This window comes from Tursiops truncatus, chromosome X (assembly GCF_011762595.2).
Source record: "Tursiops truncatus isolate mTurTru1 chromosome X, mTurTru1.mat.Y, whole genome shotgun sequence".
Classification (NCBI taxonomy): Eukaryota; Metazoa; Chordata; class Mammalia; order Artiodactyla; family Delphinidae; genus Tursiops; species Tursiops truncatus.
Genome location: NC_047055.1, coordinates 14993537 through 15009343, shown reverse-complemented (window position 1 = coordinate 15009343; position 15807 = coordinate 14993537). Strand labels below are relative to the sequence as shown.

At 45.5% G+C, this 15807-nt stretch overlaps 1 protein-coding gene and 1 pseudogene across 3 annotated transcripts in view; both read left to right on the top strand.

The window, feature by feature from the left end:
- Positions 1–4493: 4493 nt before the first annotated feature.
- Positions 4494–15807, top strand: part of FHL1 (four and a half LIM domains 1) — a 60833-nt gene continuing 49519 nt past the window's right edge. Inside the window, exon 1 of one of the 3 annotated variants that reach the window (XM_033849601.2) lies at positions 4494–4644. The gene's annotated coding sequence lies outside the window, so the exon portion shown is untranslated. Of the gene's footprint in view, positions 4645–5688; positions 5708–9438; positions 9620–15807 lie in introns of those variants that run through there. The other 2 variants (XM_033849602.2, XM_073799362.1) reach the window with 2 other exon arrangements.
- On the top strand, positions 4676–15754 carry LOC109547274 (chromobox protein homolog 1 pseudogene; annotated as a pseudogene).

Sequence of the window (15807 nt, the reverse complement as noted above, 5' to 3'; positions counted from 1 at the left end):
GCAGCCACTTTGGATGACCACAGTAAAAGTGATTAACTCTCTTCTTTCATTGTTTTGGAAGCGTAGTACACTGATTTGGATTGAGGGCTCTGGAGCCATGCTGCTTGGTTTTAAATCCCGGCTCCAAAGTTTCTTAACCTCTTTGAGCCTCAGTTTTATCACCTGTACAGTGTGGATAATAGTGTCTAACGCGAAGAGTAAATAAAATGAGGAACAAATAAAATGCTGCATATAAACTGTCAGGTATGTAATACAGTTTCAATAACTTAGAATCATTGGTCAGAATGTACTTTTTGAAGAGAAGGCAAAGGACTCGACTACTTCATATGCCGATAAATGCTTCATATTTCCTTCCCAGGGTGCTTTAAATTCTGTCGAAATCTAAGACCCTTCTCCTCAGGCCTATTTCATTACTCAAACAGAAATGAAAAAGATCAGATCTGAGATCATACCATCTGATTTCAGTCTGTTTAATTTCTTTTTGCTTCTTGATGCTGAAAACATTACCAGAATGTGGCACACAAGTTCCCAAGTTGGGCCGCCTCTTTCTTTTCATCTGTTTTGCTTATTCTGCAACACAGTCTCCCACATATTTTAAGTGGAACATTGTGTTTCCATGACCCACAAAAGTTGAGTTCAAATCCAAGGAGATGAAGTGTTCAGAGGCAGACAGGGCTGGCCTAGGGTGTAGACCAAGCGTGGGCAACGTGGAAGATCTGGGCCTTGCACCTAGTAGGAGCACATCAGGAATATCTAAAGAAGGGGGGAAGGGAGGAAAGAAGGTGGCGGGCGGAGAGGAGGGGGGAAGGAAAGATGGAGAAAGGAAGTGGGGAGGAAGAAAAGGATCTTGTGAGGAATGAACCACAACTAACACTGATGAGTGCCAAAGGATGGCCAGAAGGTTCCCTGGGAGAGGGCCCTTCATTGAGCCCTCCATCTTGGATGCCTGTTTGGGGGCTGGGCGCTGGGCTGCTTCTCTATGCCAGGAGTTGCCTGCAGCGGAGCTAATTGTTCAGAACCTTCTTGGGGTCAGGGTCGGGCAGATCGACTTCTTTTCCTAGCAAGCATGAAGCCACAGCCTCTCCTGCCAACCAGAAAGACCAAACATCAGTGCTTCTGAGGGCTCGTTATGAGAAAAGGGAAGGGCCACGCGCCTGGTGCCAGGGGAGAGAAGGGAACCTTGCAAGGGCTTAGGCTTTCTCATAAGGGAGGCCAGCGCCCAGTTTGTGCACCCCTGGGGAAAATAGGAGTCATCAGACTGGATTTGCTTGATCTATACTTACGGCTGGCCGCCCTCCACTCAGCCCTCTGATCGGCATCTTAACAGTGGAGAATTCCTTTAAGCAGATGGAGGGCCCGTCTTCCTCGTGGACCCCAGCTGTCATTTCCTCTGGGCTAGGCAGGCTTCTCTCATCAGCAATCCCTCCCTACTGATTATCCCGCCACATGCTCTCATCTCTCAAATGAAAAAGAGAGAAAGGAATCTTCTCTTGTCCCTAATTGTCCCTCCCGTTCCACTCCACTTCTGTTCCCCTTTACAGTGAAACAGCTCAAAACAATTGTCTATACTATGCTGTCTCTACTTCAGCTCCAATTTCCTCTCCGAACCCATTCCATCAAATCCTTCCACTTCCCTACACAGGCACCACCCTAATCGAAACCACCATCCGCTTTGATAGGGACTATTGGGAAAGCATCTTAACTAGTTTTCCTGTTTCGATCCTCAGTCTCCTCTGAATCTTTCTCCACATGGTAGTCAAGGTAGTCTTTTAAACACATGAAAGGATGCTCAACATCACTAATCATTAGAAAAATGCAAATCAAAACTACAATGCGATATCATCTCACACCGGTCAGAATGGCCATCATCAAAAAATCTGGAAACAATAAATGCTGGAGAGGGTGTGCAGAAAAGGGAACCCTCTTGCACTGATGGTGGGAATGTGAATTGGTACAGCCACTATGGAGAGCAGTATGGAGGTTCCTTAAAAAACTACAAATAGAACTACCATATGACCCAGGAATCCCACTACTGGGCATATACCCTGAGAAAACCATAATTCAAAAACAGTCATGTACCAAAATGTTCATTGCAGCTCTATTTACAATAGCCAGGACTTGGAAGGAACCTAAGTGTCCATCGACAGATGAATGGATAAAGAAGATGTGGCACATATATACAATGGGATATTACTCAGCCATAAAAAGAAATGAAATTGAGCTATTTGTAGTGAGGTGGATGGACCTAGAGTCTGTCATACAGAGTGGAGTAAGTCAGAAAGAGAAAAACAAATACCGTATGCTAACACATATATGTGGAATGTAAAAAAAAAAAAGGTCATGAAGAACCTAGGGGCAAGATGGGAATAAAGACGCAGACCTACTAGAGAATGGACTTGAGGATATGGGGAGGGGGAAGGGTAAGCTGGGACAAAGTAAGAGAGTGGCATGGACATATATACACTACCAAATGTAAAATAGATAGCTAGTGGGAAGCAGTCGCATAGCACAGGGAGATCAGCTCGGTGCTTTGTGACCAGCTAGAAGGATGGGATAGGGAGGGTGGGAGGGAGGGAGATGCAAGAGGGAAGAGATATTGGGGATATATGTATATGTATAACTGATTCACCTTGTTATAAAGCAGAAACTAACACACCATTGTAAAGCATTTATACTCCAATCAAAATGTTAAAAATAAATAAATAAATAAAAATACAAATAGGACCTAGAATACTACTGGACAATGAAAGAGAGCAAACTATGGATACACACAACTTGGATGACTCTCAAGGGAATTAAGCTGAGTGAAAAAACCAATCCCCAAAGGTTACAAACTGTATGGCTCATTTACATAACATTCTTGACAGGACAACATTGTAGAAATGGAGGACAGATGAATGATTGCCAATGGCAGGAGACTGGGGGGACTGGGGAGGGGGTTGAGGCTAAAGGAGCAACAGGATGGATTCCTGTAACGATGGAACTATTTTGTATCCTGACTGAGGTGGTGGATATATGAGTCTACGCGTGATAAAGTTGGATAGAACTAAATACACACACGATCACAAGTAAAACCAGGGAAATAATAAGATTTGTAGATTGTACTAATGTCAGTATTCTGGTTATGATCTTGTACTATAGTTTTGCATCGGGGGAAACTGGGTAAGGGGTACATAGGACTTCTCTGTATTATTTCTTACAAATGTATGTGAATCTACAATTATCCCAAAAGAAAAAAGAAATAGGAAAGAAATATAAATCAGGTCATGTCATGCCCCAGGGGTGAAGCCATTCATTCACTAGCTTCCCATTGATTTTGGAATAAAACCGTCTGTTGACTAGGATGCAGTCCATGATCTAGTCTGTGCCAGTCTGTTCAGGCTTAGGCTACCCTCCCCAGCTCTCCTGGTGCCAATCACAACCACCACCTCATAGTCCTAAAGCAGCAAGATTTGCCCCCTCCTGGCTTTCATATGTCTGCTCCCTCTTTTCGCAAGGCTTTTCCCTGGCTCTTCCTATGGTTGCTTCTTTCATAACTTTCAGGGCTCAGCTTAAATGCCACCTCCTCCTTTCCTAACCACACAATTTGCACCCTCTCCTTTTGCTGCACAGGCCTAATCCCAAATTTGATTATTTTCTCACTTCTTAATCGTCTGTCTCCCCACTAGATTGCAAGCTCCCAAGGCAGGGTGGCGGGTGTTCTGCTTGACTCTGCCATGTATCCTCAGCGCCTGGCACTGTGCCTGGCACACGGTGAGGGCCCAGTAAACCGAAGGCTGAGTGAATGAATGAGTAGCCACGTGCCGCTTTGCCATCAGTGCTTTTTCGAATGATGCAAAGCCCTCTGTATGGTAGCTTTGGGCTCATGATGGGAATCCTTTCGCTCCCCCCGGCCGATTACTAAGGGAAAGGGTCGCCGGTGGGTCCTTCGGCGTCCCTCAGAACCACGGGGCTCCTGCAGTCTGGGCCGAATCCGGGTGCGCTCCGGACACGGGCCGCTTTGCAGGGGGTGTGCTGGCTAGCGTAGGCCACCGGTGAGGCCACCTTCGCTCGACTCTCTTTGTTGCTCCCACCTCCCCAGCGCCGGCCGCGGCTGCCTGCAGTGACTCGTGACTCCCCGCCGGCCTCGAGGGCTGCGGCGCGAGGGCGGGGGTCCCCGGGCGCCCCCAGCCCGCCCTCCCCTCGGCCTCCGGGGCGGGAGCCGGCCCTCCAGGAAAGCGCTCGCCCCTGTCTCCTCGCAGCCACCTTCCCCGCGCGGCCGCGCCTTGCAGTCAGCGGGCCGCCCCCCGAGACGGAGGCACGTGGCCGCACGGGTTGCGTGGCGCCCTCGCCCGGCCCCCGGCCGGGCCGGCTCCCGCGCGCGCGCGCGCGCCCCGCACCGCAGCCCCCGCAGGCCGAGCCCCGGCTGGCGCACGCCCCGCCCCGCCCCGGGCCAGCCGCGCCCGCCCCCGCCCCCGCGCGCGCGCGCGCCCTCCCTCCCCGCCTCCCCCACGTGCCCCTCCCCTCGCGCCCCTCCCGCGCCCTAGATCCACCGCCCGGCCGAGGGGGCTCAGTCCGCAGCCGCCGACGCCGCCGCCGCGCCTTGGCCTCGGTGCAGGCAGCGGCCGCCGCCGAGACAGCCGCGCGGGCGAGCATCCCCAGGCTGTAAGCCCGCTTTCTCTCCGCGTGTGCGTGCATGCGTGTGTGCCTCCCGCCCAGCGGGCCCGCGTCCCGGGGGAGCGGCTGCCCTCCTGCCCCGCCGCCGCCGGTCGCGGGCTGGCCCCCGGGGCGGGTATCTGGGGCCTCGGGCCTCGGCCGGCCGGCCGGCCGGGGACGGGGGCTGCGGGATGGCCGGCCGCGGGGTCCCCTCCTCTGCCCTCCCGCCGGTGCGTGCCTCAGCCTCCCTCGGGCTCTCGCCGCAGGGGTGGCGGGCGGAGGGAACCGGGAGCGCCTGGAGGTGGGGGAAGCGGGAGGGAGGAGGGGGCTCTCCCTGGTTTCCTCTGCGGAATGGTGGGGAGTGGAGAGAGAGGGAAGGGGTTCCCTGGGCTTTCTGCCCGAGGATGGCGGGCAGTGGGGGGAGTGGGGCGAGGTGGGGGGCACCTCTCGGTTTTCTCAACGTGGGTAACCGGCTGGGAGAGAGGTAGACGGTGGGGAGAGCGGGTGAAGATGAAGTAGAGGGCTCCCCTCGGTTTCCTCCTCGAGGACGGGGAGGGAGTGAAGGGGAACCGGCCTCGGTTCGCACGACGAGGTGGGCGGGGGTGGGCGTGGGAGGGAGTGGAGGTGAGGGGCTTCCAAGGTTTGCTCGTCGGGGATGCTGTGGTGGGGAGGAGGGGGGAGCCGCGCTGGTTCTTCTCTAAGGGGATGGCGGGGGGAGGGTGTTGGCGAATGGGGGTGGGGGGAGGGGGGGTTTCAGCTTCAGCGCGAAACCTAGAGAAGCAGGAGGAAGGTTTTGTAACATGGGTTGAGCCTTAGAAGGTGGATTTTCAAAACTGCAGGGTGTGACCTTTCCGTCTCAGAAAGCGTGAAATCCCTACAAGGTGCCGTCTGTTCTAGGCTCTGGGAGAGAGGTTTCTGCTTTCGAAGTTTCTCTTTCTCTTCCATTCCTCGCGGCCTCTTCTCAGGCATCCAGGACTAGGTGGAGGTTTGGAAATCAGCAAGGAAAGATTGTGTGTGGTTCGTGTTCGGTGCTATATTATCTTCTGCGTTTGAGACTGTGCGGGATTCTCAGGTTTGTTTTGATTGCCCTTTACAATAAAAGCCCTGTACCAGCGAGACCCCTTGGGAAAAGAAGAGAACAAGGTTTATTAAGGGGACTCCAGGTTTGGTTTTTTAATTTCCTGAAGTGCAAGAGATACGTCGTTGTAGCATTTTGCTTGGCTTTCAGAAGACGTAGTAATAGAATAAACGTATGTCTTTGCTGGAAGTCCCCTATATTCATTTAAATTACTCCATCGGGATTATCTGAGCCCCCTTTGATTTGAATTTGGAATAGATCCAGATTTCCTAATTGGAGCCATCATTTTGTAATTGCCTGTAATTCTTTCCTGGGTTATCAAATCTATGGCAAGCTTATAGAGCACCAGGAATAATGTTTTTTCGTTATCTTGATTAAGACAGTTTTAATGTAAATTTTATGTTGTTCTTTGGAAATGTGAACATTTGCAGAATAGCATACATTTAAATTATGAGCCCCTTGGAATTTTGCAAAGCCTTTCCCTCCCCAGCTCGTCTCCAGGAACAGAACCCTCCCCATTCTTTACACTGAGGAAGCAAGGGCTTCTGGGATGGTAGCTTTGCCTTTGGAAACTCATGCTCATATTTGCTTAGGAAGAATACATATTGAAAAGGTTTAGGCCTTTAATGTGGTGATGCTATACGTGCTTTCCCATTTTGGTTACATAAGGTTCCAATCTAGTCTTTACCTTCAGTCTTTAAAAATGCTTATTTAACATTTTTCAGAGCAAATATAATCTTTATGCAACAGGAAATTGGTCAGATACGCCATGATTTGTGTGAACCACCTACCAATAAGTATATAGTCTAAGACTACCATATGGATTCTGTAACCATATATGGTTTTTGAAATTCTAGGCTGCCATTCCCATATTGAATTTTTGGAGAAGGAAAGCGCTCTTTTGTTTTTTGGGTTTTTTTTAACCAAGTCTAGATTTTTGAGTGAAACTTTTAAAAAATGGTGTAAGATTTAAATTGGGAAAATTCCTCTTATATGATACCAGGAAATTGAAGCTAATTTAATATGGATCAAACTAATGGACCACTTAAACATGATAATTTACTTGTGTACTGGAAATGATAAACTGGAAATGTTTTAAGTGGAAATAGAGGTTTTGGTCTCAAAGGTGGACGAGAATGCATTTATTGTTTTTTATAAATTTATTTATTTTATTTATTTAGTTTTGGCTGTGTTGGGTCTTCGTTGCTGCACACGGGCTTTCTCTAGTTGCGGCGAGCGAGGGCTACTCTTCGTTGCGGTGTGCGGGCTTCTAATTCCGGTGGCTTCTCTTGTTGCAGAGCACGGGCTCTAAGTGCACAAGCTTCAGTAGTTGTGGTGCACGGGCTTAGTTGCTCCGCGGCATGTGGGATCTTCCCGGACCAGGGCTCGAACCTGTGTCCCCTGCATTGGCAAGCGGATTCTTAACCACTGTGCCACCAGGGAAGCCCCGAGAATGCATTTAAACACTATTATTTGCACCATTTCTAATGTTAATGTGATACCCATTCTATATACTGGGCAATGATCTTAAAATAATACTTTAAGAATACAATTTAAATCTGACTGTTTTTTTCTCTTATGAATAGAATGCTGGGAGTGGTGAAGTCTTTTGCAGAGAGAAGCATGTGATGGTGGTGGGCCTTAAGTTTCTCTAGACAAAAAGAGTAAATGGAGTGTCTTTTGCGCAGCTTTTTAAGAACCTGTTGTTTGCCCTGCGGGACTGGAGAAGGGGAAAAAAAAAGATAAGGAACCTTGAAAAATTAACAAAAATATGATCAGATATCTTTCTAAATATTCTTTAAATTTTTGCTCATATCCATTTGAAAAGTAATTTGTAAGTCAAGGCTTTGCGTAAGACATTGACTCTTACCTCTAAAGTTTTGACGTTAAAAAAACCAAAAAAACTGTTCACTGACGGATGGCAGCTAACCTCCTGAGGCTGATCCATCCCTGTTTTCCTGCTTCCACCTCCCGGCTGCCTCCTTGCCCTCTTGTGCCAGCAGCTTTGGCTCTTATAATCTTGCGGGAGTTGAACAAATGTTCGTGCTTGCTTGAACTTTGGGCCTTATCTGTTTGGCTGCTTTCCCCAACTTTTGCCTACAAAATTTTTTTGGTTAATTGAATTTTCCAGTTGTTTGGGTTTGGAGTAAAAGGGAGCAGACTGTAATTATTTTCTCTTAAAAGATCTTTTCTTTCAGCTCCTGTTGAACGAGAGCAAAGAAAGTTTCTTTTTTTTTTTTCAACAGAGTACTTAATTAAGCAGAATATATGACCATTTATTTATTCAACCAACATTTACTGAGTGACCGCCTCTGTTGGAGGCTCTGTGCTAGGTGCTGGGATGCACAGTGGATAAGAAATGGCTCCTGCTTTCTGGTGCAGTTATTAAAATGAAAAATAGACAGTGAATTCGTTGTGAATAATCAAGAGTTGTCCAGAGTCTTTTGGACTTTAACATAGCACTTTATGTACAGTAAACATGCTTTAGCCATGCAAACAGGGGAGCCGTTTCTTTCCAGGGTATTAGTCACTGCATAAATTCCATCTCACCTTCCCAATGAAGACATACTTAGTTTGGGTAATAACATGGTTTATAAGTCATCTTAAGGTCAATGACCTTTTAACGTTTTATGTAAAGTAATTAGGACATAGCAGATTCCTTGATATTAAAAGTTCAGCATTTTGTATGACTGTATAGAGTAGTGAAAAGATAACCAGGCCAGCATTCCTTCCTGTGACTTAAAGCAGCTTCTGACAGCAAATTGGGCCAAAAAATTTATTTTTCTATGGTCACCTTTGAATTACAGGTACTAATGAATGATGGAGCCCAGAGGAGTAGATAAGACTAAATGGGAGGGCGAGTAAACCTTTGTCCTCCTGCAGGGCTGCCTACCGAGAAGTCCCATCTGCAGCAAGTGCTAGACGAGTGGTTTTTAACTGGGGCAGTTTTGTCCCCTAGGAGACATTGAACAATGTCTGGAGACAGTTTTGGCAGTCACAGCTTGGGGTGTGTCTAGTAGGTAGAGGTCAGGCAAGGGGCTTAAACATTCTAGGATGCAAGGGGCAGTCCCCCGCACTGGAGAATCATCTGACCCAAATTGTCAATAGTGCTAAGGTTGATGTAATTTCCTCTATGAAATGCAGTAGAACTTAACTTCAGGAGAGTAGAGAACACTAACAGTGTCTTGATGTGACTGAGTTGTTGGCCAAGCTTACTTTACTAGTCTTTAAAGTGACTAGTACCTGAACATCGACCCAAATCATGAAGACCAATAGAAGCTACCATTTATGGTACTTAGCTCTGTGCCAGGCACTTGTATACCTTGTCTAGTCTCTTCATTTTTAAATTAAGAACCAGGCTCAGAGAGGTAAAGTAATTTGCCCTTGGTTGCACAGCTGGGCGCGGTTAGGAGACATCAAAATTGAGATTGTCTTACCCCTCAGAAGTTCATGGTTTTGAGCACAATGTCGTACTGTCTCCCTTGCTGTGTGCTCTATTCAAAGTCTTAACAAAATTAAAATTACTACATGTGCTATATACCATTGAGTTTGCTGGAGAGTAATTAAAACCATGAACGTTAAACTTGATCATACTTGGAGTAAGTGGCCAGGAGTAGGGGGCGAAAGGGAACTGGTTACTTGAAGGCCTACGCTAGTTCTAGAAAATATGTGGGTTGAATTTACACCCATTATGTAATTTGATCCTCAGAGGAACTCTGCAGAGTGGTTATGATGCACATTTCATAGATGAGGTTAGTTAAGTAACTTGTTTAAGATTGCACAACTAATAAGCGGCAGAGTTGGGATTTGAACTTCAGTCCTGTGACTAAGCCACTGTCCCTTGCTGCTTGGTCTGGAGCTTGGTGTTGCTGAAGGGGAGTGAGGCGAGGACCCTGCTGCAGAGAGGTGAGTGACTGGTCCTGGGTAAAAAGTCGTTTCGGAGGTAATGTGTTGTAGACACAGATCACATCCAGGTGGAGAATGGAGAGGTGAACTATAATGCTATACCTTCCTCAACTGAGGAGAATTCAGCTGAACATGAAGTTTGTTCTAGAGATCTACCCTCACTGAGCCTGCAGTTGTCATTTGGGGGAACTTTATTGTCTGTCTTCCTTGAAAATTGTACTTTTTATGGTGGTGAAGCTGGAAATTACCTAATTATGTTTATATCCTTTCCGCAGCTTACCTTCAACCTTTTTTGGACTGTCGTATAGAACTTAACAATGATAGCATTTAGTTTTGTAGTCTTTGTACACAATTTAAACATTTATTTTTGCTGTGGACGTTGTTTTTATAACAAGCGTCATCAAATTCAATATTTGTGTTTTCCATATGGGGGGTGTGTTTTGTTTTGACAGCTAAATATTTATTTTAACTTTTGATGTGTTGTGTTTTAGAGCATAGCAAGAGAAAAAAAAAAAAAACCCAGCCCAATAGCAACCATATTTTGTCTGGAAAGCTTTTTTTTTTTTTTTTTTTTTTTTTGGGTAGAAGAAGTACCTCATGTTTCATTTCATTTACTTTAAACTGGAAAGGAATTTTAACCATGCTTCTCAAGGGCCAGGATGCTGGAAAAAAAAAAGTTATTTAGATAAAACGTATGTTTTGATTTCCACGTAGGACTGTGAGCCATAGATTCTGATTATAATAATAATGTCCTGATTCTGACTACAGCGGCCAGCCACTTGGGTAATCAACCACTGTGTGCAGACACGCATTGTGATACTGTCTGACTTCATATCACCGCCCCCCCGTGATTTTAGAGTAGACTTGAGAGATCTGGTAAACCTTGCAAGAATGCACTAATCCTTCTGAAAATCTATTTTTTAAATGATAAGAGTGGTACTTTTTCATTGTAGGGAAATTTAGAAAATACAGACAAGCCTAAAGAAAATAAAAATCAGTTATAATCCACCACCCAGAAGTTAGTGACAATGTTTTGTATTTCTTTGTTAAATGCAGTGATTTTTTTCATGGTGGACTCAAGTCCATTGCAGAATCTCCAACTTATAAGTGTAGTCTAAGGTTTTTTAAAAATTTTACCAAAAGATCCTCTGAATTACTGTCGCATCTCTAGATAGAAGTCATGGCCATGAAGAGTGAAATGGGAACGCCACCCGAGAGTTAGAGAATGATCATGTGGCCTCCTCATGCAAGCTCCTTAAAATTCTTTCTCCTCCAAGTTGAGTAGTAGAATTTCAGCGCTAGAAAGGGCTGTCAAGACCCCGCCCCCCTGCTTTGTTTTAGAGGTGAGAAAACTGAGGCTCAAAGGGGCCAAACACCTGATCCAAGGTCATGTGATGTGTTAATGTCAGAGTTCCAATTTGAAGTTTTAGGTCCTCCATACGAAGGTAAGTTTTAATTTCCTAATTAAAAACTCTTCACAGCCAGAACTTTTTGTTGGCTTGTCCCTCAAAAGAACAAGGTATTATGGTGAAAGTATATTAACTGTATACTGAAGGATACCAAAAAGGCCAATTTTTTCCTAATTTCAGAAAATGATCAAAACAGTTGTTTGCAGAAATTTATCATATTATTTGCTTTACTGAAGTTGAATATTAGTGGTGGGGAGCCTCTTTTGTGCATCTAGCCTTTAATTTCCTCTGGCCTAGGGAGCAAGTACAAGTACCAAGGCCTACGGAATATGCATAGTCACAGAAATGCAGCAACGACTTCGTAAGAGTCTTTACACATACTAGCCTGAAAGACCCCAATTGGAGCCATCGCTGCATGAAAGTTTTCTTTTCCTTTATAAAACGAAATGTCTGTTAAAATTGTGGTAAAGTTCAAATTGTGGGAAAGAAATTGTAAAGAGTGCATTTGCTTCCAAACTCAGGAAGTTATGGCCAATGCTGGCACAAGCGCCATGCGCGCGCACCCTCACATGCGGTCGTTGTTTTAAATCTGGCACTGTTAAAAAATAAAAATAAGTTCTTCAGCTTCCCGCCCTTTCTTTCTTCACCCTCTTTGTGCTTTCTGTAGCTGTGTGGGCCCCTCTCTCTTCGTGTCTCCTTTGCCTGGGTGTCTATTTTACTCTCAGGGTGACCTTTTTTCGGTCCAATGAACTCTGCCCACTTTAATTTTTCCGGGCTCCAGAGTCGTCATCAAGTTTACCTGCCACTGCGTCTTCCCCTTCCCGCATTTGCCAGTATTACAGTTACCCCCAACCTGGGCCAGGTCCGTTTTCCAGCCTAGGATGGTCAGGGAAGCTGCTCTCCAGAACAGGTGTCGGGTGAGATCTGGTGTCCCTTGATACAGAAATGTCACTGTTAGAATAGAATTCAACAAAATACATCTGGAGATTACATAGGCTGTGTACACATGTAAACCTGTGAACACAAAATCATCCCTTTTCTGTGGCCAGGGCTCCCGCAAACGCTAAAGCTACGTGAAATAATGAATATGGATACTCACTGCCAAAGGCTTACTATTGGAACAAGTGAGAAAATTGTCCCCTTGCCTATAGGGCTGTGCTGTGAAGTAGTTTCCCCTCCTGTTCCTCATTATTGCCTGCTAATGAATATGTGCATTGTCAGCGAGCCGCCAGCTCTTCCCAGCTTCCTGCAGCACGCTGTACTGCTCTTCTGGAAATGGGTTTTGCTCTGTATTTAAACCAATGAGATTTGCTTGAGCTTCATTTTGGAGCTACTATGGGTGTAAAATACACAGATAGAAGATACACGTGTACCGGCTTTGTAAGTGCAGTGAAACCTAGGAAAAGAAAAGAGCAGTCAAAGTAAGTCTTGGTTGCCAGCACTCTACATTTTGTGGGATTTATATTTTATTCACGCACCTAAAAACTCTGGTTCTAGGGGCAGGACAGGAAGAAAGATGCAGCCGTAGAGAATGGACTTGAGGATACGGGGAGGGGGAAGGGTAAGCTGGGATGAAGTGAGAGAGTGGCATGGACATATGGACACTACCAAATGTAAAATAGATAGCTAGTGGGAAGCAGCCGCATAGCACAGGGAGATCAGCTCGGTGCTTTGTGACCGCCTAGAGGGGTGGGATAGGGAGGGTGGGAGGGAGGGAGACGCAAGAGGGAAGAGATATGGGAACGTATGTATATGTATAACTGATTCACTTTGTTATAAAGCAGAAACTAACACACCATTGTAAAGCAATTATACTCCAATAAAGATATATAAAAAAAAAAAGCGAGTCATGTACCAGAATGTTCACTGCAGCTCTATTTACAATAGCCAGGACATGGAAGCAACCTAAGTGTCCAATGACAGATGAATGGATAAAGAAGATGTGGCACATATATACAATGGAATATTACTCAGCCGTAAAAAGAAACAAAATTGAGCTATTTGTAATGAGGTGGATGGACCTGTCTGTCATACAGAGTGAAGTAAGTCAGAAAGAGAGAGACAAATACCGTATGCTAACACATATATATGGAATTTAAGGAAAAAAATGTCATGAAGAACCTAGGGGTAAGACAGGAATAAAGACACAGACCTACTAGAGAATGGACTTGAGGGTATGGGGAGGGGGAAGGGTAAGTTGTGACAAAGTGAGAGTGGCATGGACATATATACACTACCAAACGTAAAATAGACAGCTAGTGGGAAGCAGCTGCGTAGCACAGGGAGATCAGCTCGGTGCTTTGTGACCACCTAGAGGGGCGTGGGGTAGGGAGGGTGGGAGGGAGGGAGACGCAAGAGGGAGGGGATATGGGGATATATGTATGCATATAGGTGATTCACTTTGTTATACAGCAGAAACTAACACAACATTATAAAGCAATTATTCTCCAATAAAGATGTTAAAAAAATTAAATTAACAAACCAAAAATAAAACAAACCAAAAAAACTCTGGTTCTTACATATATTCAAAGCATAAAATGTTCCATAGACCTTCTAATCACAAGAATTTGCAATATCCACCGAGTTCTAATTGTGCTTTTCAGTACTAAGGACATGATAGATGGGAGTGTAGAGATGTTACCGTCAAGGTTGTTTTGACGAGGATGGTACAAAAGTAAATTTCTCTACTCGATTAACAAGTTTTGTTATTCACTTTCACTTTTAGAGTGCGGATAAGGCTGCTTGGCTCCTGTCAGATTAAAAATGTGTGATTTATTAGGAAGAGGTTAAGGGCTGGTTTTTCACTGAATCTCTGCCGGGTCTAGTATTAGACTTTATTCTTGTTTGGGAAGCTGATGGCCAGCGTCTGTCTATAGACATAATCAATCATCTGTACTTTCGTGTGACCAGTTGAACTGATGTAACAGGTGCCCCTCCCAGGTTTCTTAGAGACTAAAGCGTATACACACACACACACACACACACACACACACACACACACACACACATAAATTCCAAAAATTTTTGTATCACTAAGCCATAGTAGTGGATTTAGACATTTGAATTAACAAAAATTTATGTTTTTCAATAGTTTGTAAGAAACACCCTGTAAATAATGGTAGTTTCACATACTTAAAACGATTTTTATAAAAAGTCCTCAGGCAGATGGCTTCTAGAAACTAAGGAGACACTTTAAGTTCCTTGTCAAAGGTTCTGTGTCTCCAGATGCCAGGGTCAGTTCAAATTTTCAAATTCTAGGCCCTTTCCTTCTAGGCCATAAGATGCAGAATTTTCCAGTGTAGTAAGCACACCTAACCACACTGAGGAAAGAAGCCAAGCAGCCCAGCTAATAGGAGGTGAAAATGCATACTCGCATCTACAGATAAAGCAGTCGGCCTTTGTTAGAGACACTTTTAAAATATCAAACCCTCCCCAATTTATTAAAGAATAATAGATATAATTGTATATAGTTAAAGTGTACCACATGGTACAATAAATAAATCTATTTTAAATAAGTTACAATAGATAGATGAGTTTGGGATGAACAGATACACACTACCGTATACAAAACAGAGGTTCGGCTGAGGGGAGGGACGCTTCAGGGAGAGGCTCAGCCACGGTCAGCAGGCTTGTTGCTTTTCTGGTCGCCACTCCCCCGGCCAGCCCGACAAGATGCGCCGGTAGCGCGGCACCGATTCCTCTCGCTCTGAGCAGCCTCACCCTTTATACCGGAAAGCTGGAGGGCACTATGGGGAAAACAAAACAAGAAGAAAGTGGAGGAGGTGCTAGAAGAAGAGGAAGAAGAACAAGTGGTGGAAAAAGTTCGCGACCGTCAAGTGGTAAAGGGCCAAGTGGAGCACCTCCTAAAGTGGAAGGGGTCCTCCGATGAGGACAGCACATGGGAACCAGTAGAAAACCTGGATCGCCCCGGCCTCATTGCTGAGTTCCTGCATCACAGAAAACAGCACACGAGACAGATAAATCAGAGGGAGGCAAGCGCAAAGCTGATTCTGATGTGCAAGATAAGGGGGAGGAGAGCAAACCAAAGAAGAAAGAAGAGTCAGAAAAGCCACGAGGCTTTGCCCGGGGTTTGGAACCGGAGCAGATTATTGGAGCTACAGACTCCAGTGGAGAACTCATGTTCCTGACGAAGTGGAAAAACTGATGAGGCTGACCTGGTCCCTGCCAAGGAGGCCAATGTCAAGTGCCCACAGGTTGTCATATCCTCCTATGAGGAAAGGCTGACGTGGCATTCCTACCCCTCGGAGGATGATGACAAAAAAGATGACAAGAATTAACTCTCCTGACTACCAGCCCCTGTCACATCTGACTGTGGGTTTCAAGTGGGGAAAGAAAGAGTTCTACTTGTCTTGACACCGTAGAGGGGGCTTGGGAAGATGTCCTTTGAAGAGCCAGTATAGCTTCTGTGCCCTACAGCAGCCCAAGTGCTTTAAAAACGCTCCATGCTGTATAGTTTGCACACCCATCCCAGTGGAGGGGAAGGACGGTCAGTGTTTCAAGGCAACCCATTCTGAACTTTGCTGAGAAAAGCAAAGGGCCTTCTATGAAGGACAAAACTTGCAGAATGAGATGTGGGAGAGCAAAAGATACTGTAGATCTTCAAAGAGCATCTCCACAACCCACAGCCTTCTTCCCAATAGTGTTAACTCTGCACTTTTACAGCATAGCATGTATGTAGTTTTTGAGTATTACTGGTGTATTATTTGGGGCGGGAGGGATGAGGTGGGAAAGAAGGGAGGTGGGTTAGCGTCATTTTTG